The following is a 22371-nucleotide window of genomic DNA, read 5'->3' as shown; positions in this document are numbered from 1 at the left end:
CTTCCATTCCAATTTTTTCAAGTTTGTTTGGTGGATTCCCGGTTTTACTGGCACTAGCGGCAGGCGTTCTAGTGGTTGTTTGCTTCCTTAAATATGGATGCCCCACATGTGGAAGGAGACGCCCAGCCCCTTCTGGCGCTGTTTCGCAACCGGATGCTTGCGTACTATGACACGCTGCCGCTTGCGATTTTAAGCACGGCATATGGATTATCGTTTCGATTTTCCTACTTCACCTGTGTCCAGCCTGTGTTTCATTGCCTAAGCTGTGATTTTGACTGGGCCATTGGTTTGTGTCTCTGCGGACCGGTTTCTCCTGACGTCGACTTTAATCAGCTGATGAATCCCGTCGTTACTCACGAGTTGGTTTGTACTGGCAAAAGGATTATGGCCTTGGCAGCGATGCATGGACTAATGGGTCCTTGGAACATTCTCGCAGCAGCGCAAGATTTCTTGGCACTGCGCTTTCTTGAAAACCCACCGAGATGTCCTCTGATAGTAATAGAGGCTCCGGTACTAGGAGAACACGTATGTTCTTTTCCTCTTTTGAATTGGATGGCTGAACTGTTTTCGGATGAAGACGGTGATTTCATGTTGGAGGCTGTTGCTGCATATTTTGCATATTCGGTCTTGCCTTGAATACCTTTATTTTTTTATGATGATGCCACCTTTTTCTTGGCATTTTTTTGCCTCCCAGTCCTATTGACTTCAGTGCTGTTGAATACTGACATTGCCATATTGAATTTTTGCTTTGGTTCATGTACTTCTTTCATCACTTATTATGATTATAACGTTTTTCATAGTTCTTGAACTCTGCTCTCATGAAGTTGCCCTTATCTTATCTTATCTTATCTTATCCGTGCTCGGATCATGGGGGGGGGTGTCATATAGCTACTGTTTATCTTTATAATGTGTTAAGTTAGCATAGGCTTATTAAATGTTTAAACGCCATTTTTCCTTTTGCTGCTTCTGCACACGAAACTTAATTGTTGATTTAGCTTTCAACCTAGTAGCCCGTTGTGGTTTACATGAGAATAATATGTTATTGCTCTGATATCAGCTTTGCTTAATAAACTATGTCTGTACAGAGAGTGCTGAAGCTTCAGGAATAACACTATACAGAATTGTTATGAGGTCTGATCTCCGCACCTTCATAGACATAACATAAGTGCAGCTTCTGCCAACTTTAGGCGGGTTTTATATTGCTTTGCTTGGAGCACAGATACACACTTGATGCGGTTCGCATGCAGAGAGAGCTGGTGGAAGCAGATGTGATCTCTTCATACTAGGATCTTGAGGTATGGGCCCGCCCTGCTAAAACCCAAAGAGACCTTCTTAGCTATTAATATAATATGTGAGTTAGGGAGGGTGAGAAATAGGTGTTGTTAACCCTTATTCATTAAAGCATGTCAACATGCTGTCACCTTTTGCTTTCTATGGACTAGTAACTATGCTGATAACTTTGCTTCTGATAATATGTTTCCTTGTATTATCTAAGATACTGCGTTTGAGAAAACGGCATTAGTAAATAAATATTTCAAATGTGCACGTGTCCTCATTTACTCCACGTCCTGGTTTGAAATGATTGCACAGCGAAAGAGTGCTCATGTGTTCCACGTAACCTGAGGTATTGTAAGTTCATGTTCTGGTTTGTCTAAACATTGGGAGTTTGTTATGACCAATGAGACACTGTAGCTAGCCTGGTAAGGGGTTTTGGGTACTGAGATGAGTTTTGGGTCACCCTAAGTCACTGAGGTTCCAAATCTCTATGCACAGTTCTGTGGGAGAACGGAAACCCTGCTACAGTGTTAGTATGGGTTTATACTAACAAATGCATCATGGTCCTAGGGAGGGTGACCTTTCAGGCGCAGCTCATACAATGTCCTGGGGTGTGCATTCACGAGACATTTGTGTTTGCTATTAGAGGGTGGTGCATGGCTTCCACACTGTGATAGCAAATACTTGTTCGACTACTTGAAGTGAGAGGAGGAAAACGTTGTATTGCTGTAACAGAGGGAATGCGGATGGTAAAAATGGAGAGAAAAGAAGAAACAAACAAAATAAAAGTGGAGTCTCACCCATTTGTTTAAATGAGGCCCTTGGCGGGTAATGTTTCAAGGCCAATCCAATTATTGTATTGCGGGGTCTGTACTGAGATCTTAATGTCACATGTAAATTAGGCGCAGAAGGGCACAGATATGTTTTGAAGCCTAGGGGAGCGCCACCTTCCCGGGTATTGTTTACTAATTGTTCGGGGGGTTTGAGACCAACTGAAGTCCGGGGATCGCAACACTCTGGGTCTTTATTTAAATATGCAAGGTGGGCCTCGGCAGTCCCTGAAGCCTCTGTGGTCCTAGGCAGTGCCTTATTTGTTCTGTAATCACACGGGCAGTACTTATGGTGTTATAATGTGATACACTCATAGAACTCTTGCAGTTGTACAATTACCCAGGCTTCATATGTCTAATAGTCAGTTAAATTATATTTGGTAGGTGCACTCTAATATTAAATAATTTTGTCCTTAAAATCTCCTATAAACAGATGATTTTCACAATAAATAAAAGACAGCTGTTGTCAGAAAAAGAAGGCCTATACACTCAGTTATTTTTTTTTTTTAAAAAGTAACCTTTATTAAAACACAAGTAAATAGAAATGTAACTTTAATAGAAGAAACAGTATAATAAAAAAACGTGAGTTGGACTCCAGTGGAAGCAGAGTAGGAAACCTGCAAGACAAAAATGAAACATATAAGTATGTGTGCTATGTGGAAGAGGTAAAGAAAGGTAGTCCGAATGAAAGGACTATAGTGATAATGGGTGGGAGGGGGGTGGGTGAAAGAGAGAAGGGGTGGGAGAGTCAAAAGAAGAGAGGGAGGAGGAGACAGAGCGTCGGCCTATTGCACCCAGCCCTTTGTGTTTACCCTCCCATCACCCGTTTGTCTAGGACGCTGGGGTCCACGAGAAAGAGTGTGGTTCAGCAAGTCCTTAAAATTAAATACATGAGGCCAGAGATTATGGGCCATATTATCAAGGGAGGGCAATTACATTATCACCACTTTAGCGGTGGGAAACTGCCGCTAAATCAGTATTAAGGGGTTGATAATATGCCCTTGTGACTTCCCATAGAAGCCCAGCTAGGAACCTGAGCTTCTATGTGAATTCACGAGGGCATATTATCAACCCCTTATCGCTGCTTTAGCGGCCGTTTCCTGCCGCTAAAGTGGTGAAAATGTTATTGACGTTCTTTGATAATATAGTCCTACATTATCAGCTACTGGAAAATCACTTGCATGCACCTGTGCACCCAGGTTGCTGCACACCATCCCCTTCCCTCGCACTGTGCTCAATTGTAGGTATTTCACACCAAGGCATCGCTGCTCACCTGCCTTTACTGGTGTGTCCCACGACGTATTGGTGCAAGCTCCTAGTCCGGGGTATGTTTGTACGGTAGACTAGGTCTCCGGTCGGGGATGGTGTCTTGATACCACGATGGAAGGTGTCAGAATGCCAGGGCATCATTGAGGGGTCAGCTCCCGCTCCGCCCTTCTTAAGGCAATCAATTGAATGTCTGAAAAAGGAGAAATACTTTAATAGTGGGAAACGTCTGGAGGGAAATGAAGATTTATTTCAAGCTTGATAGAAAATAGGAGTTGAGTGCATCCTTCGTTTTTGAAGTACGATTTACCAACTGTTAGTGGTATTCGAGGTTCAAAGAGCAGTTTGAATGCACGAAAATACACAAGGTTAAATAATAATATGTGTTGGAAATGGCCCTTTTTGCAGGGTTATCCCCAAACTTTTTGCTTTGTCCTCCCTTGTTTTTCCTGACCTGTGGTTGTTGGCAATGGAACTCTGGTAACTTTCCCACTGCTGATCAGTGCTAAAGTGCGTATGCCCTCTGTGTAAATTGTTATTGTAATTGGTTATCCATGATTGGCATATTTGTTTTACCAGGATGTCCCTAGTAAAGTGCACTGAGTGTGCCAGGGCATGTGAATCAAATGCTACTAGTGGGCCTGCAACACTGATTGTACCACCCACATGAGTAGCCCTAAAATGGTGTCTCAGGCCTGCCACTGCAGTGCCTGTGTGCAGTCTGTGAACTGCCATGTCAACCTGGCCAGTGTCCCCACTGACCAGGCCCAAGGTACTTGAAGTACGATTTACCAACTGTTGGTGGTAATTGAGGTTCAAGGAGGAGTTTGAGTGCACGAGAATACACAAGGTTAAATAATAATATGTTATACCAACGTTCACATACAGAGGAACAGAGCACATGCTAGAAGCACAATGTGCGCATGTAATGCAGTGGCGGAAGCCTGTGTGCATGTACACTTAGTAAGGAGCTCACGACAGTGTCCTAAAAGTCAACACCACATGTCTGTAGGGCAGCGCTGCCCGCTGGCTCGGGCCTGCAGTACGGTCCAGCAGGTCCTTAAATTGAGACCGATGTGACTGAGATCACATCATTACAAACGGCAACATTGCTTTTTCGCACGTGCGCACTCAGGGAGATGCACCCCATCCCTCCCGCAGGTTCACGCTCAACAGGTGTCTGGAGGGCAGCGCTGCCCGTAGGCTCAGGCCCACCTTATGGTACAGAAGGTCTTTAAAATGAGACAGAGATATGACTGAATGAGGTCAGAGATCACATCATAACACCTGGCAATATCGCACATGCGTACTCTGGCTGATGCACCCTACCCCTCCATCCACACCGCGCTCCATTGGAGGCCCTGTGTACCCAGGCCGCTCTGCTTACCTGCTGTCATTGTTGTGTGAGGAAAAACTACGGACAGCAGTGCTCTCAATTCAGATGGAGTGTTGATTGCAGGAGAGTGTACCCCTCATGGATCACTTTTGTAGACAACGGGCAGTAGGGCTCACAATTTAGAGATCGTGGTGATTGCCAGGATGGTGTACACCTCATGGATCCATTTCTATTTTTTATTGAGCATTGTGATATGCGAGGTGGATGCGGCATATCATTTGAGGTAGTGTGGAAGAAGAGGGACGTGTTGCATCGTGGTTATCCTATTTATACGTACGCAAAGTGGGCCGGGCTTGCGTACGCCAGGCCAGTGTAGGGGTGTGAATTATTATTATGGGGACCTGGGCGTTGTTCAGTTCCTGTCTGGCCAGGAAGTGTACTTCTGTGTGTTTCTTTTGTAGTTTTGACCTGGCAGAGTGTGAAATTTAGATTAGTGTAGCTTGTGGCAGGAGGGCGGAAACTATTGTTAATGAGATGGCATGTGATCTAGGATGTACAGTCTGCCCGTAGAGTCATCAATACCCAGGCCGAAAGGCAGCACAATAATGTGCACATACACACACACACACACACACACCAAGGGCATCGTATTACAGTTAGAAATATATAAATGTTTATAATAATTTAAAATTACACATGCTCTCATATACTGTTTAAAGTTATTTAGATATACCTTTGAGACAAAGAAAATAAAAGGGAATGGCGTACCCGGCGCGATACTGGACGTTTGTGATGTAACACAGGGCCTGGCAGCACGTATTCGTCAAATACTCAAAGAGCGGCGAGCGCGACTCCTTATGTACATGACGTAATGCGTGGCTTCGTACTGTGTACTAAGCATGGGCGTAAAATCCGTTCCGCTCGCGGATTTTGTGGATTTTCGGTAAATTCGCAATCCGCGAACTCTCGCGAACTTACCAAAAATTTGTAAATCCGTGCGAAGCGGATTTTTTTGCTTGGTCGCACTTGCCAACTAGAATACTATACAATTTTGCGGGAGTAAACACTTGCGAAAACGTAGATGCGGCGGGCAGCGACAATCTCGCAATTGCAAGATTGCGAAATTTGCAATTTCGCACAAGAAATCCACCAGCAGCCAGCATAAACCTTGAAAATTATGATTTTTATCAGAATAACTCCTCAGGTTGACATTTGCCTGCACTTTTTTTTGCAAGGAATCCATTTTGGGGGGGGGGGAGGAAGGAAGTGCACCACAGTCTCCAACTTCCTGTTCCTGTCCAGCAGGCTCCTCTCAGTGCTTTCTTCATGTGCTGGTCACTTTGATTTGGATCTTGACCTGGAAGCACTCAGCAGGTGCAAAAGGTCAATCTTATCATTAGTAACCATTCTGTGGTATATAAATAAATAATACCGGATCTAGGTTTGACTGGACATAGCAATAACAGATAGCTCAATAAATAAGAGTCAAGATTCGAGGTAGTAGGAGTTTGCAGGTTTAATACAGCATAAAGGACAGGAACAGGACAACCTGCACGGGAACAGGATGGCAGGGCCCTGCAGGGGGGACAGGGAATGAGCGCGCTAACTTTAATAACAGTACACAAGCATATATACTAAAACAGTTGCATTACAATACATACGATAGGCGGAGCAGTGGGTGTGGTCAATAACAGTCGCGAAAGATAAGGGTGAAAGTGGGTGTAACAAGAGGCGTATACATAGACATGTGATGTAAACGTAACAGAATATGTCATAAATGGGGCGGAAACATGGAGGGGGCTACCTAAGGAGCCGGGACTTCTGACCTAGAGGTGCGCGCAAACTGACAATGACGTGTTACTAGGAGAAGCTGGGGGCTATGAACTCTGTGCTAGGAGTAGAGACTGAAGTCTGGAGAGTCAGGGCGACATGTACCTAAACCCTATCTAGTATCTAATGTTTAGAGGACATGTTGATATAAACTAAGAGTCAGGAGAGGAGAGGCTAACAGACTCTAAGACTGGAGCATGCATCATTCTACATGTAGTGCGTGTTGAAGAATATTAAATGACCATTAATACAGTATTTCTCCTACATGGAGACGTAAAGGCTAGACAATGACGAAAACTATTGATGCGATTCAGTAGCTTAGGAATGCAGAGAAGGAGGGCTGGACTGATAACTAGAATCATAACATACTTTTGGCAGACTCGTAGGCAGAGCCAGGCCGAGCCGGGCACTGTGGGGCAGGAAGTAAGTGAAGGGTCGAGGATACAGGTGGGGGCTGTATCGCTCCTCAGCGAGGGTTCAGGAGACAGGAGCTGAATCTGGTGTCCGGGCCCTTTTGAGACCTAGAAACGGGGACTTTTCAATGAAAATAACGTGCACACTGTGAAACGTGGCAACGTAACTTTACATAGGCCTGATATTCATAGTATTCACGAGAACTGGAAACTGACATACTAGAGATGGACACAACTGTAATTGCGTCTTTAATCGATCATGGGGAAATACATATGCATATTAATCATGCACACATAACATAGGATGGGGAACACGTAGGGACACAGAACATGGCAAAATTTACTTTTCCACAATTCCCTGTAGTGCCTGGAAGGATTACTTTTTGTGGATGCTGCTGGATATTTGGATTTTTGCAAAACTGAAAGCACTCAGCAGGTGCAAAAGTTCAATCTTATCATTAGTAACCATTCCTTGTAGTGCTTCCTGAGGGGCCCCTTCAGAGTTCAGTTGCCTACTTGCAACTATTCTATGACCCTGCTCTGACCCTCACAGCAGGCTCAGAAAAAGCAATTAAGATAAGGAAGCAGGTTCCAGCCAGGAAGTTCAAATTCAGAAACACATTAATCAGCCCCTAATTCATTTATGTCAGTTGAGGCAGGGCAGGTGTGCTTTTCCACCCATAATCTACAGTGATGAACTAGAGGGTGGCATGGGTGAGCCAGAGGGTGGCATGGGTGGGCCAGAGGGTGGCAGTGGTGAAACAGAGGGTGGCAGTGGCGAAACAGAGGGTGCTGTGATGAACCAGATGTAGAAACAACATGTTCGCGACCGTTGCTACCCGAAAAGTAAGTTCGCGTTTGCGAACTGGTACAAAATCCTCGCGAACTGGCAGAAATCCTTGCGAACACAAAAAAATAAAAAAATCTGCAAATTCGCGAGAGTTCGCGGATTTTGCGGATTGCGAATCCGTAAATACGCAATTTTGTGGATTGCCAATTCGCAAAATCCGCCCATGCTTACTGTGTACCTGTCGGATACCAAAGTAGCACTTGGGGTGACTTCATGCGTATATGATGTTACCGGGACACAGTGTCACGAACACGTTGGATACAAAATGCGCATTATTTACGAGTTTAGCAATATGGCCGATAGGATTCGTGTGATGATGGAGCTGGTACACTACCGGTATGGGAGGACAATTTTCTCCCCCCCTAAAATATATATACATATTTTTTGGGGAAGATATAAAACATTATATAATTTTTAAAGGAAAAAAAGAAGTATAATAGAGTTCCCAAAATATTAAAAAATATAATAGAAAGAATATAGGTTTTATAAACATTAAAATATGAAATTAACATTTAACAAACCTTTGAAATTCACTGAAAAACCCATAGGTTTTACAGACGTTATAGTTAGGAATTAGCATTTAAAAAACCTTTGAAATTCACTAAAAAAACATAGGTTTCAGGGACGTTATAGTTAGATGAACATTTGACTCTTATAAAACCAGAGAAATTCACCTGTTATAGATAGTTGAGCTAACTATAAAGTGTGTGCCCACAATGCACAGATGATGATGTCACATATTACATCACTCATGACCTGGTCAGTGACATCACTGATGACATCAATGATGACATCTCAAATGACATCCCTCATGACATCACTCATGACATCATCCATGTAACAATCTGATGAACATACTGATGCTGTAATGTAAACTTTGATACACCAATTCTAAAATGCTGACTACTATTTTTGAAACCATTCAGAGAAGAATGCCATATACTACATAGCACTCACTATTTCCTAGGTCTACACACACATCCAGTCACTTATACATGTAGTTAGTCATCAATACAGGACTATAATATGCGCTCATACATCTATACATGCAGTCACACTCTGCCAGTCATCTATAGAGTTACTCACACATCTAGCCAGTAATGCAAAGAATCAATGATTTACCCATTTAATCATGTATACAGTTATACACACCAACTCCTGTATTTATAGACATACCACATCACTTATTTATACAGATGCTAACACATATTTACTGTTTTATACAATCACTGAGAGAAGCAGACACTTATTTATACATCCACTCTTCAAATAACGTAGTCTCACGTATACTTATTTATATACTCCAATACTCACATATAGTGGCTTAAAACATCTGTAGTTAGTCACAGATATACCACTGATACATTTATTCACTCACCAACACACCCATAGACACACTAACTCACCCATACAGCCCTTCCCAGATTCACTTCATAATCCATACAACCACTGAATCACCCAGTCAGACATCTATGCACAGACTCATACACCCACCCACCCACTCAGAAACTCAGGGACCCATACAAATACTCAGACAACAAATCACTAACCTATATAGACAATTATGTAGCTATTCAGCAACCCATACCGTTTACACAGCTTAATCACTAACCCATGCATTCAGTAAGACATGTTCAATCACTCACTTATACAGTCAGTCACACACCTATGAAATAATTCCTTTAGGCACTTGTAAATGTATTCATTCTTCAATACACCTTGGCATAAATATATAAAACAAATTTAAACTTTACAGAAACACACATTCACTGGATGATGTCACCAGTGATGTCATCAGTGATGGCATTTGAGATGTCATTAGTGATGTCATCAGTGATGTCACTGACCATGTCATGAGTAATGTAATATGTGACATCATCAGCAGTGCAATGCAGGCGCGCAAGTTATAGTTAGCTCAACTAACTATAACAGGCAAATTTCTCTGGTTTTATATGAGTCAAATGTTCACCTATCTACCGCCTTGCCTCCATCGACTTCTGTCTGTTTTGTTTGTACTGTCTACTATTTTTTGTATAATGAATGTTTGATTGAATATCAATTTTTTACGAGTCGTTAATCATGATATATACTATCTAATTTAAATATAAAATATATATACAAACAAAAACAAAGAAAATACTGCAAATATCATCACTAAATAAAATGACATGAATTTTGAAAACGTTGGTTTTTAGGTTATAATTTTGGTTAATCAAGTGAGGGGGTTTTCATTTAAGTTCATCAGACCTAGAACTGCTTCTGTCAATAGTTTGACTGACTCAGCTTTGGACCTTTAGCTACAATGTTCTTCTCCCTATGTATAGCGAGTCTATTAGATATATAGGTGTCCCCTTCTTTCAAATTAATAAACTAGAGACCCCGCAACCAGAGACTCAGCTGCAGAAAACAGACAATCAAAAGGTGACCCTCAGAGGCCAGGACCGGTCACCTACCACCAGAAGGGAACATGAGGCAAAGGAGCTAGGCATCACCAAACAAGAAGGCGTAGGTGATCCACACACTCTGCAGGCACCAAGCAAGGCAGAGAGAAGACAGAGCACAGAAAACACAAATAACCCAGGCACCACTGACAAATAACCCAGGCCAAGGCGGGGAGAAGGAAACTGAAAGCAAGACTCATGCCCTGAGCCAGCATACACCAACACGCACTGGTAGCCCTGACAGAGCCCCCCTTCTCAGCCATCCCAGGCGCAAACATCAGCCAAAGTGCCGGGCACACAGCAGAAATCAAGAAAACCAGAGAAAATCGCTCTCTGGTGCTCACAATGAGGTATTAAAACACAGCAGGAACCAAAAATATGCCCCCAGGACACACAGGCACGCCCACCAAAACTGCCACACCTGGACAGACACTGATAGAACAGCTCCCAGACACCCGGAAGCCAGGCAGAACTGCAGTAACCTAGAATATAATACAGCCGCCCAACAAAGCCCCGACCAGCCAGCCCAGGCATGCACCCCTAGGCAAAGTGTCTGGGCACTAAGCAGAAGTAAAGCACTGAAGAGAAACTGCTATTCGGTACTCACCATGGTGGATGAACAGGCAGCAAGAACCCAAAAATGCCCTCAGGACACCCAGAAATGCCCACCAAGAACAGCACGCCAGGACAAAGGCTGCGAGAACCGCTCCAAAACACCCAGAAGTGAAGCACCTCCAACACAGCACCAACCTGCAAGCAGCCACAGCAACTGCTCATCGTCCCAGGACCGGCCCAGTGAGCAAGGGAGAGGCGGGCCAAAGGAGAGGTCATTCACAAGCTTGTAGAAGGATCAGTAGCAGCAGAGAACACCAGCAGCAAAGGGCCGGCATCCAACCAATGTGCCTCCCGACAGGCTGGGAGGCACAATCAACCCATCAAGAAAACCCCAGCAGACTGACCCCAAGAGATGCCACTCCCCCCTGACAGGAGGCGCAACAGCAGCTCACGTCCCATTCTGTCAGCAGACAGAAATAAAGAACACGTGGAATGCTGGGTGAGTACTGGTTGAGTACTACCAGTGGGAGGGGGTGGGGTTAGTATCCCATCATTCCATTTTTTTTTCTGCCTGGGAGATGGTTATCTCCACAAGTAATAAATGGGAGGAGGACTGCAGGACCTGGGGGTAATGTTGATGTCATTTCTTTCTGGGCGTGTAGAGTTAATTGACAAATGCAAATATAAAGCAACTTGGTACCAGTGGCCAGGCTGAGACAGCGCGTTTTATGCTTCGGTTACGCAGTTCAGAGTGTTCACATTGCTCACTTATTCACATTTCTGTAACCTTGCATCCCACAATGTGAGGGTAATTCAGAATATTCTGTTTCATGCTTGAACTATACATGTGTAATATCAACACACCTACATTTGATGCATAATATGCCATCCACGGCAAGAGTTATTTATACACATGCACAGATGTATATTTACACAGTGGGTAAATAACATCTATTGATGCCTATTTTCCTACGTGCCTCGCCCCCAATGCCTTAATTGAGCTGTCGTGGGGTGCTGAAAGGAGGGAGAGGTCTTTGGAGGCTGAAACAGAGAAGCACAACAGATGGTGCACTTTGTAACGTAAGTGTCTTTATATTTATTATGTAGATGAGCTGCGCAGGCTAACCTTGCTGGATGGAGCAGTGGACCGCATAATAGTCTTAATTTGGGAAATAATGAGGAGTCATGATTTTAATTAGTTAATGCTGAATCCCATCCGACAAATAACATGCTTAAACATAAGGAGGCCATGCAAGTGTGAAGTAAGCATTTCTTTTTTTTTTGTTTCTTTTCTGCAGATCTTACAACAAGGTAGTAATTTACATTTTATGTAATAAACAGCATCTGTTGCTGCACTTTGCAGTCTTTGGATTTCAGAGAATCCCGCGCCAATATAGAAAGTGTGTCAAATCTTACCTGTCACTCGTGAAAATCACTTTTGGCTGAAAGAGAAAATGTTCCTCGACTCAAGGCAAGATATGTCATGTGTTGTGGAAGTTTGTTAATTATAAAGACTTGGCATATTTTCTGAAGTGTGACAACTTTCAGTCAGTCAGTCAGTCAGTCAGTCAGTCAGAATATCTTTATTCGACTTATTAAAAGCCATACAAAGTAGAGAAAAAAATTAAAAACATTTCATACAAGGTTTTTTTCTTCCTTTTTCTTAAAAAACAGTAAATATAAATAGACAAATAAAAAGTTTTACAAACGGTTAAGAAAGTATTACATTCAGAAAATGAGTATAAGTAATAAAACGTTTGTTTTAAGGCGAATCTTGGCAGACAGCTTTCACCCTTGAGGCGGCTACCAGAAAATTAGCTATGCAAAAGGTGATGTGGGGATTGGGCAATAATTGTAAAAAGAGCAGGGCCGGTCTCACTTGAGTGAAGCCAGCCTCTTTAAGAATAGGGAACAAATATTTTTTTCTTGGCTCTAAATACAACCCACAAAACATGGCAAAATGCATTGTATCTTGTACAGAGAACTGGTCGCAGCTACAGGGCGGAGCTAATTCCGGCTTCTGCCAGCTTTTAAAAGAGCCTAAATAAAAATGTAACAAATTAAATCTAAACTTGGTTAAAAGGAACCTGTGGAAGGGAATTGTAACGAAACTGAGGTAAGGTGCAAGTGAAGATGAGTTAACAAGTAGGCAATGTTCCCTTACTGACGGTTTCGCCAATTCACATTCTTCACGGCGTGCTTCCTTCCTTCCCATAAAAGACTTTTTTACAAAATCGATGTCATGAGCCTTAATGTTCTCAGGGGAGGAAAAAAGCTCCGGACGTCCCAGATCTAAGAATGCCTTAGCCAAATAGGCCAACCAAGGGATCTTATTAGATTTGTCCAGAGACAAGACGTCAGACATGATTTTATGATTTAAAGGAAGTTCTTCATTCGTCCACATTTTCAACCAAAAGATCAGAGGGGCCATGCTCAACGTGTCAGACAAAAAGTGTAGGCCCACTTCTTTGTGGATGGAGTAGGTTGGGGTCGACTGTGGTACAGAAAGCAGGGTTCTAATGAATCTATTCTCTGCTCTCTGGATTGATTCCAAATTTACATGCCCCCACAATGCGGAACCATATAGCGCAATGGCCACAGATTTGCTCTTATAGATATTTAACAGAGCTTCCATAGGCCTAGCCCCTAGCCTACCAGCAAAGCCCAAGAGTGCTGATGATGATCTAATAACAGGCAGCCTCTTTGCTCTTACCTGCGGGCCCCAGGTCCCTTTCTGATCAAACAGTACGCCTAGATAGGGAAATGTAGATACCCTAGAAACAATGTCCCCCCTGCAAGTAAATGTTTTATTTCTCTTCTTACTGCACTCACGCCCCATCACCATTGTATGCGACTTAGTTACATTTACCTTAAGATCCAAACACTCCATGAACGAACCAAAGGCATTCAAAAGGTGCTGAAGGCCAACACCCGTGCGAGCGATCAGTACGGAGTCATCCGCATACAGAAGCGCTGGGATTTTGACAGCTCCTGCATGCGGGACGTCGGCTTCCTGCTCCCCTAGGTGTGCGCCCAAGCCATTGATATAAATGGTGAAGAGCAAGGGGGCTGATATACAGCCTTGCCGTACCCCCTTTAAAGATTTAAAAAGGGGGGTACGTCTACCCTCATTCGTTACACGTACAGCTGCAAAGAGCTCCTGGTGCAGAGTGGCCATGAACGAGACCAAAGCCTCATCAATGCCCATCTCCAACAAGATGGCCCACAACTTTGTCCTGTTGACCAAGTCAAAAGCCGAGGAGAGATCCATGAATGCAAGAAACACGGACCCCTCCTTGGCCACGGTATATTTGGAGATAAGCAAGTACAAGTTAACGCACTGTTCAATGGTCCCTTTTCTTTCTCTAAAGCCATATTGTATCTCAGACAACCCGCCACAGCTCTCAACATTTTCCCTCAATCTAGATAAAAGGACTCTACCTAAGATTTTTACAGATGAGTCCAAGAGGGATATAGGCCTATAGCAGGCGGGATCATCCCGCTGACCTTTTTTAAAAATGGGGACGATGGTAGAAGTGTCCCATGAGGCAGGTGCTGGGTTGCCATTAACTGCGTTAAACACGTTTGCCAATACCTCTGCCCACAGTTTTGGTGAATACATAAAAGTGTTATTTATACACATGCACAGATGTATATTTACACAATGGATAAATAACATCTATTGATGCCTATTTTCCTACGTGCCTCGCCCCCAATGCTTTAATTGAGCTGTCGTGGGGTGCTGAAAGGAGGGAGAGGGCTTTGGAGGCTGAAACAGAGAAGCACAACAGATGGTGCACTTTGTAACGTAAGTGTCTTTATATTTATTATGTAGATGAGCTGCGCAGGCTAACCTTGCTGGATGGAGCAGTGGACCGCATAATAGTCTTAATTTGGGAAATGATGAGGAGTCATGACTTTAATTAGTTAATGCTGAATCCTATCCGACAAATAACATGCTTAAACATAAGGAGGCCATGCAAGTGTGAAGTAAGCATTTCTTTTTTTTTTTGTTTCTTTTCTGCAGATCTTACAACAAGGTAGTAATTTACATTTTATGTAATAAACAGCATCTGTTGCTGCACTTTGCAGTCTTTGGATTTCAGAGAATCCCGCGCCAATATAGAAAGTGTGTCAGATCTTACCTGTCACTCGTGAAAATCACTTTTGGCTGAAAGAGAAAATGTTCCTCGACTCAAGGCAAGATATGTCATGTGTTGTGGAAGTTTGTTAATTATAAAGACTTGGCATATTTTCTGAAGTATGACAACTTTCAGTCGAGTTAATCAACCATTGAACAAATATCAGTTGAGTTCCATTAAATATTTCCTTTATTTAAAAGTTTTGTGAAAATGGATCAATGTGCACTCCCTTTGCCTGCCCCTCCTGGTCATGAAAAGAACAGCAGATAGGGACATACGAGTGGGTCCCTCCGGTTTCAAAAAACAAGAAGAAAAGTTAATTATTAAATGTAAAGGAAAAATTAGTTAAGTGTAAAATTGAGGTAGGAAGGGTGGTACTGGGTACCTCCACTAACTTTCTTTAAATAAAGTCAAATTCTGGCATTAGCATTTAGAATTCGTGAAAAAGATTATTGTCATATCTTTGTCGTAGGGCACTGCAGCAGCAAGGGTGCACAGACATAATATCAAGTTTTTTTTTTTACCTACAGAAATATCGAGTTGTAAATATCGGAGGGACAGAATATCGACATCAAGAATATCGGTGACCAGAATATGGACCTGAAGGTAAGAAATTTCGTTTTTGTTAATATCGAAGTTAGTAATATCTTTTGCAAAAATATTGTTGTTAATATTATCGATGTTTATATTAGTGTTAATATTTTAGTATGTATTTTATTTGTTTGTGTTTCACATTTTTTATTATGTTTATTTTTTTTAAAGATATGTATAAAAATTTTAGAAGTTAGTAATTTTTTTGAAAGCACATTTTGCGTTTTAGTACCGTAGTGGGTTGTGGGTTTATAGGGGAATAGGGTGGGAAGTAATTTAATTTTAGTAAATTAAATAAAAACAAATATAAATGATTAACTAACTTTAATTACATTTTGGTTTTAGTTCCGTAGTGGGTTGTGGGTTTATAGAGGAGTAGGGTGGGAAGTAATTTAATTATAATAAAGTAATTATTATTGTGTATTTATTGCTATTGATAATTGATTTATTGTTAATTAATTGTCAATTGTTAATTAGTTTGTAATAATTGATTAATTGATAATTATATTAGTTGTGCTAATTTAGTTTAGCAGCGGGTTGTGGGTTTATAGCTGAATAGGTTGGGAAGTAATTATAATAATTTAGTAATTATTAATTTGTATTTATTGGTATGCATACTTAATTTGTTAAATTATTAATTGGTCATTATTTTGTATTTATTTATTATTGATAATTATATTAATTGTGGTAATTTTTTTCTGGAGCGGGTTGTGGGTTAATAGGGGAATAAGGTGAGAAGTACATTAATTATAATAAATTAATTAATAAACATTTTTGGGGTTATTGATGTTTTGTTGATTAATAATTGGTAATTATTTTTTATTGATTGATAATTATATTCATTGTGTTAATTTAGTTCAGGAGCGGGTTGTATGTTATATCAAATCAAATCAAATCAGGGGCATTTGTTTAGCGCACAAATCACCCAAAGGTCTCATGGCGCTTTCGGACAAAACTCCTGGGTCGACTTCAGGTAAGAAGAAGCAGTTAATTATCGAACAGCCAAGTCTTTAGAAAACAGTTGTGGTCAGTGATGGTTCGTAAGTATGAAGGTAGTTTGTTCCAAAGAGCTGGTGCACAGAAAGAAAAGAACCTTCCTCCATTTCTGGTTGTACGGATTCTGAGGGGTGTGAGAAGTCTTTCATTACTAGATCGCAGAATCCTGCGAGGCTGGTACCAGGTTAGCTTATTTACCCGGTACCCTGGCCCTCTTCCATACATAGTTTTATGTGTTGGACAGAGTCTTAAAACTGATTTTCTACCTCACAGGAAGCCAGTGAAGAAGTCTCATGTTAGGGGCCGAAGGAGATCTTGGCGTAAGGTTGAGTACCAGCCTAGCTGTCGTGTTTTGAAGAATCTGAAACCTAGACAAAAGGTCTTCATTTATTGAGAACAGCAGGGCATTTCCATAGTCCATGCGATTTATGACCAAACCCTGGACTAAAGGTTTTCTGGCATCCGTTGGAATCCATTTGAAAACTTTGTGTAAGTTACCCATGATTCCAAAACAGGAACCTATGCTATGACTAATATGATTTTTCATTGATAATTTGCTGTCCAGTAGTATTCCCAAATTCTGTATCGTCTGGTTTGGAGTTGGGCAAGAGCCAAGATTTGGAGGCCACCAGTCGTCTGACCATTGCTCTTGAGCCTTGCCAAACAGTATGATCTCAGTTTTGCCTCCATTTAGCTGCAGATGGTTTGTGCTCATCCATCTGTCAACATGAGATATACACTCTTTGAAACATGACTTTGTTTCAATAGGGTCTGGTCCTAGGGTGATCAGGATCTGAGTATTGTCGGCATATGATACAACATCAAAGCCGTAAGATCTGATCACCCTGGCCAGCGGGGTCACATAAAGATTAAAGAGTGTTGAGCTCAGGGTGGAGCCCTGTGGAACTCCCATCCTTACCGTTCTGCTACAGGAGATGGTATTGGCAATCTGGTCCATTGTGCCTTGATCTGTTAAATAGCTCCTCAGTCACTTCAGGGCTTCCCCTCTGACACCAATCTCCCAGAGCCTAAGTTTCAGAATGCTGTGGGAGATGGTGTCAAAGGCGGCAGATAAGTCCTGCAGAACAAGGATAGATAACTGCCCTTTGTCTATAGTCAGCTTGATGTTATCGGTCATTTCAACCAGAGCTGTCTCTGTACTATGGGCGGCCCTGAAGCCCGACTGTGATGGGTCCAGTACTCCATGATTCTCGATATGGTTGACAAGTTGTTGATTGACCATCGATTCAAGCGTCGTCCCAAAATAAGGAAGAAGTGAAATGGGACGATAATTGTAGGGGAGATTGGGATCTGCAGTTGATGTTTGGAGAATTGGCCTGACTCTGGTGGCTTTCCAAATCTTAGGGCCTCAGATTGCAAACATGACCTGTTAAATAGGTAGGTGAGATCATCCAACAGCACTGGAGCGATGATTGAAAGGAATCTCGATGGTACAGGATCAGTAGGTGAACCCGACTTGATTTTTGACATGGCTTTTGCCACTTCCTCTGAGTTACTGTGGGAGAATTTGTCTGGGACATGAGGAGGGCCAGATAACACAGCCGAGTAATTTCCTGAAAAGCTTATATTTTCTTGTTGCGGAAAGGTGCTATGTATCGCAACAATTTTATCTTCGGAGAATTTGGAGAGAGAATCTTTCCAATCCTTACAGATAGGGGTTTATGTCTGCACTGGGGGCATTGTGAATTCTTTTAGCATTTGGTAAAGCTCGTTATTTGAGTTTGCCGCTTTTTCAATTCAATTTAGGAGGAAATATTTGTTTGTTTTTCTAAGTTTCTCCATGTAACATATGTAGTCCTTACTTCTCCTCCATTCCTGATCCGCAGTCCTACAGGAGAGCTTAGCTATCGTAAGATGTTCCGTGAACCAGGGGGGCTCTGGATTTGATTCTGATTCTGATAAGAGGGGCAATCTTATCTAATGCCTCGGTTATAGCTCTCTTGAAGGAAACTGAAGCCTGGTCAATGTTTTCCTCTTGACTATATTGGGTGGGGCAGAAATAAGTTGCAAGGGAGGATGCAGTGACTTTATGCTAAGACCTTCGCCATATTTGTTCATTCCTACAATCAGGTTTAATGGTAAGAGCTGGAATTGCGAGTTTTAACAAATTATGGTCTGACCAAAGTAGTGGAGATGAAGGTTCTACTATGATATCTGTGGAGTTTGTAAACAGTAGGTCAATCGAATGGCCAGCGGTTTTTGTATGAACTGTTACTAATTGAGTAAGTTCCAGAGTACTCATATTTGTAATTAGCTTGTCTGTATCCGTGTCAGATAGCATTTCAGCATGATAATTAAAATTGCCTACTAAGAAGAAGAAATCTGATGCCAATACATGTGGGACAATTGTCTAGAGTAGCTTATGAGGGAAATCATTTTTAGGGCCCGCGGGTCTGTATACTATGGGTTCTCTCCATGTGCCCCGAGAAAGACCCTCTATTCTAAAAATACACAGTTCTATTGATCAACAGTCATGGTTTCCAAAAAAGTAGTGCTCACACCAGAGGTGGTGGCTATGAATAACCCTCCTCATTTTTTCTTCTTTCTGTCCAATCTAATTATGTTATATTGGGATGGGAAGGCAATTGCCACAGTAGAAACGTGCTCTTGTAGACAAGTTTCAGTAATAAAACAGATATCTGGTGATTCTATATCAGTGAAGCTCCAAATTTCAAAGGCGTGTTTTGGAATGGAGCGCGTGTTGAAGTAAATTGTTTTTAGTGATTTGGGAGTTTTGATGTTAAAAGTTTTAGTACTGGTATGGTTGAAGGATTTTGAGGTTTTAATCAGTGGTGCTGATTCATTGATACATAATAGGCTTTGCCTCCTGCCAAAGTTCGTGTCACCCAGTGTAGCTGACAGTTTATGATGGGGATTATTAAGACTTTTAAGTTCAAGACTGGAATATTTTATTCTTGCCATTTTGGACACTCACCGTAGGATATCCAGAACGACGAAGGGACATAGACAAAAAGTCAGGGTCCTGGCGGCTGGGGACGGCCTGGTGCGGACAGGTGGAATAGTGTGTGAAGTAATTTTTTATAATTAAGTAATTATTACGTTTTATTTATTGGTATTCATAATTCATTTATTATTAATTAATTAATAATTGGTAATTCATTTTTATTAATTAATTGATTGTTTATTATATTAATTGTGTTATTTTTTTAAGAGTGGGGTTGTGGGTTTACAGGGGAATAGGGTGGGAAGCCATTTAATGTTATTAAAGTCATTATTAATTTTAATTTATTGGTATTCATAATTAATGTATTGTTAATTAATTAATAATTCATTATTTAATTAAAACAATTATTCATTTGATAAGCATGTTAATTGTAATCCTCTGCTATCCAACACTTTCCCTACTATTGCACTCACTGGAGTGGGAATAGTAATTTTTACCCCTACGCTATTCAACACTTTCCCTACTGTTGCATGCTCTGGAGTGGTAATAGTTATTTTTACCACTTCGCTATCCAACACTTTCCCTACTGTTGCACCCTCTGGAGTTGGAATAGTCATTTTAACCCCTATGCTATCCAACACTTTCCCTACTGTTGCAATCTCTGGAGTGGGAATAGTAATTTTTACCCCAATGCAATCCAAAACTTTCCCTACTATTGCACTCACTGGAGTGGGAATAGTAATGTTTACCCCTACCATATCCAACACTATCCCTACTGTTGCACTCTCTGCAGTTGGATTAGTAATTGTAACCGCTATGCTATCCAACACTTTCCCTACTGTTGCACTGATTGAAATGTGAATAGTATTGTTTACCTCTTCGTTATCTAACATTTCCCTACTGTTGCACTCACTGGAGTGGGGATAGTAATTTTTTACACCTATGCTATCTACAACTTTCCCTACTGTTGCACCCTCTGGAGTGGGAAAAGTAATGTTAACCCCTATGCTATCCAAGACTTTCCCTGCTGTTGTATTCACTGGAGTGGGAATAGTAATTTTTACCCCTTCGCTATCCAACATTTTCCATTCTGTTGCACTCTCTGGAGTTGAAATAGTAATTTTAACTCCTACGCTATCCAATACTTTCTCTATTGTTGCACTCTCTGGAGTGGGAACAGGAATTTTAACCATTTCGCTATCCAACACTTTCCCGACTTTTGCACTCTCTGGAGTGGGAATAGTAATTTTTACCCCTATGCTATCCAGCACTTTCCCTACTGTTGCACTCTCTGGAGTGGGAATAGTAATTTTAATCCTTACGCTATCCAACATTTTTCCTACTGTTACATTCTCTGGAGTGGGAATTGTAATTTTCCCCCCTACGCTATCCAACACTTTCCCTACTGTTGCACTCTCTGGAGTTGGAATAGTAATTTTATTCCCTCCGCTATCTAATATTTTCACTATTTTCTCTAATGTTTTGGTAAATGTAGAGTATATTTTATTTTAAAAAGATTACAAATATTGCAATTTTTAAATGTGTTATATATATTTTTTATATTTTTATTTATAATATTGTTGTATGTGGATATATGTATTTATAATTTAAAAAATATTTTTCAACAAAATGTATGTTATTAAAATAATTACTTATGAATATTATTAAGTAAGCATATATTATAGATGATATGTTTTGATTATCATTTTTAAACATTTTAAAATATTCTTAACTATGTTTCTTTTAATTATATAGATATGCAATTTTAAAGATTTATGGTAACCATGGGCCAGATACAGGGCCGAACTTATACCTGCTGAAAACGTTACCTTCTAAAGTCCAGCTTGAACTGTTCTGTTCACGATAGAGGAGTCCACAAGGAGCAGAGAGAGATTCACATATAGTCATTGCTGTATGGTGAGGTCCAGATTTTGCATTGCTGGTTTTTGCTGGAGGTTGCTGTAGCGTAAAGAGTCAAGGTCACCGGAAACTCGCATTAGCAGTCAGCGGTGGTAGCAAGATCTTGGTGCGAAAGGGTTTGTCCTTGGTCATGAAGAGCCCAACATTTCAGGATTTCTCCATTTCTTCAAGAAAGAGCTCAACTGATGCCACACCAAGAGTCCAGGATCTCACAGGCATCTCACTCCAGCAGAGGCAAACAGGGCTCAGGCAGGTCCAGTTACAGGTCCAGGCAGTTCTTGTTGCAGCAGTTCAGCTGGGCAGTCACAGAGAGGCCACTGGTGGTTGTTGTCTCCCTGTAGCTCAGAAAAGTAGATCAGTCAGCTGACCCTTAGAGTCAATCGATTCAATCAACCTGCTTTATTTCAGTTCATATGAGCCATAAAAGTGCACAGTACAAATTATCAAAACACATAAAAACAGTGGAAACGTAATGTTAAAAGTCAAGGCAGTGCAATTTCAATAGGATTAGCTTAAGATCTAAATATCTTGCTCAGGACTAAATTATCTTCATATCAATACTAAATATAAAAGGCAAAAACCTCCAAAAAAGACCATAAAGTAGACTTGAAATGGGTCCGCAATGTCATCTAGGAAGTCTAGAGAATACAGCTGTTGCACCGGATTTTGAAAGTTGAGTATTGAACAAAGAATGCTCCAACAAATTGGGTGGCTATTGGTGAAGAGTGAAAGTAGCAGACTAAGAGACTCGAAGGGAATTCACAGACTCCCTAATGATTTGAAAATATAACATAGTTGTGTTATGACTGAGGTCCTTTCTGGAACATTCAGGAGCAATAGAAGAATGTTTGCTCATTTGTTCTGTCCTGAAGAGAACCACAAAAATGTAGAATGGTTTAAAACGCGTCAACCATATTCCAAAAATCAAGTGTACTTGAAATAAGAAATAATGAGGCTCAGTGGGACAACTGATTAAAAGATAGCAATAGAAGTACTTTTC

The sequence above is a fragment of the Lissotriton helveticus genome, chromosome 4_1 (genome assembly GCF_964261635.1).
Source record: "Lissotriton helveticus chromosome 4_1, aLisHel1.1, whole genome shotgun sequence".
In the NCBI taxonomy this organism is placed as follows: domain Eukaryota; kingdom Metazoa; phylum Chordata; class Amphibia; order Caudata; family Salamandridae; genus Lissotriton; species Lissotriton helveticus.
The sequence above is the reverse complement of the archived record's forward strand: the minus strand, read 5'-3'. Positions refer to the sequence as shown.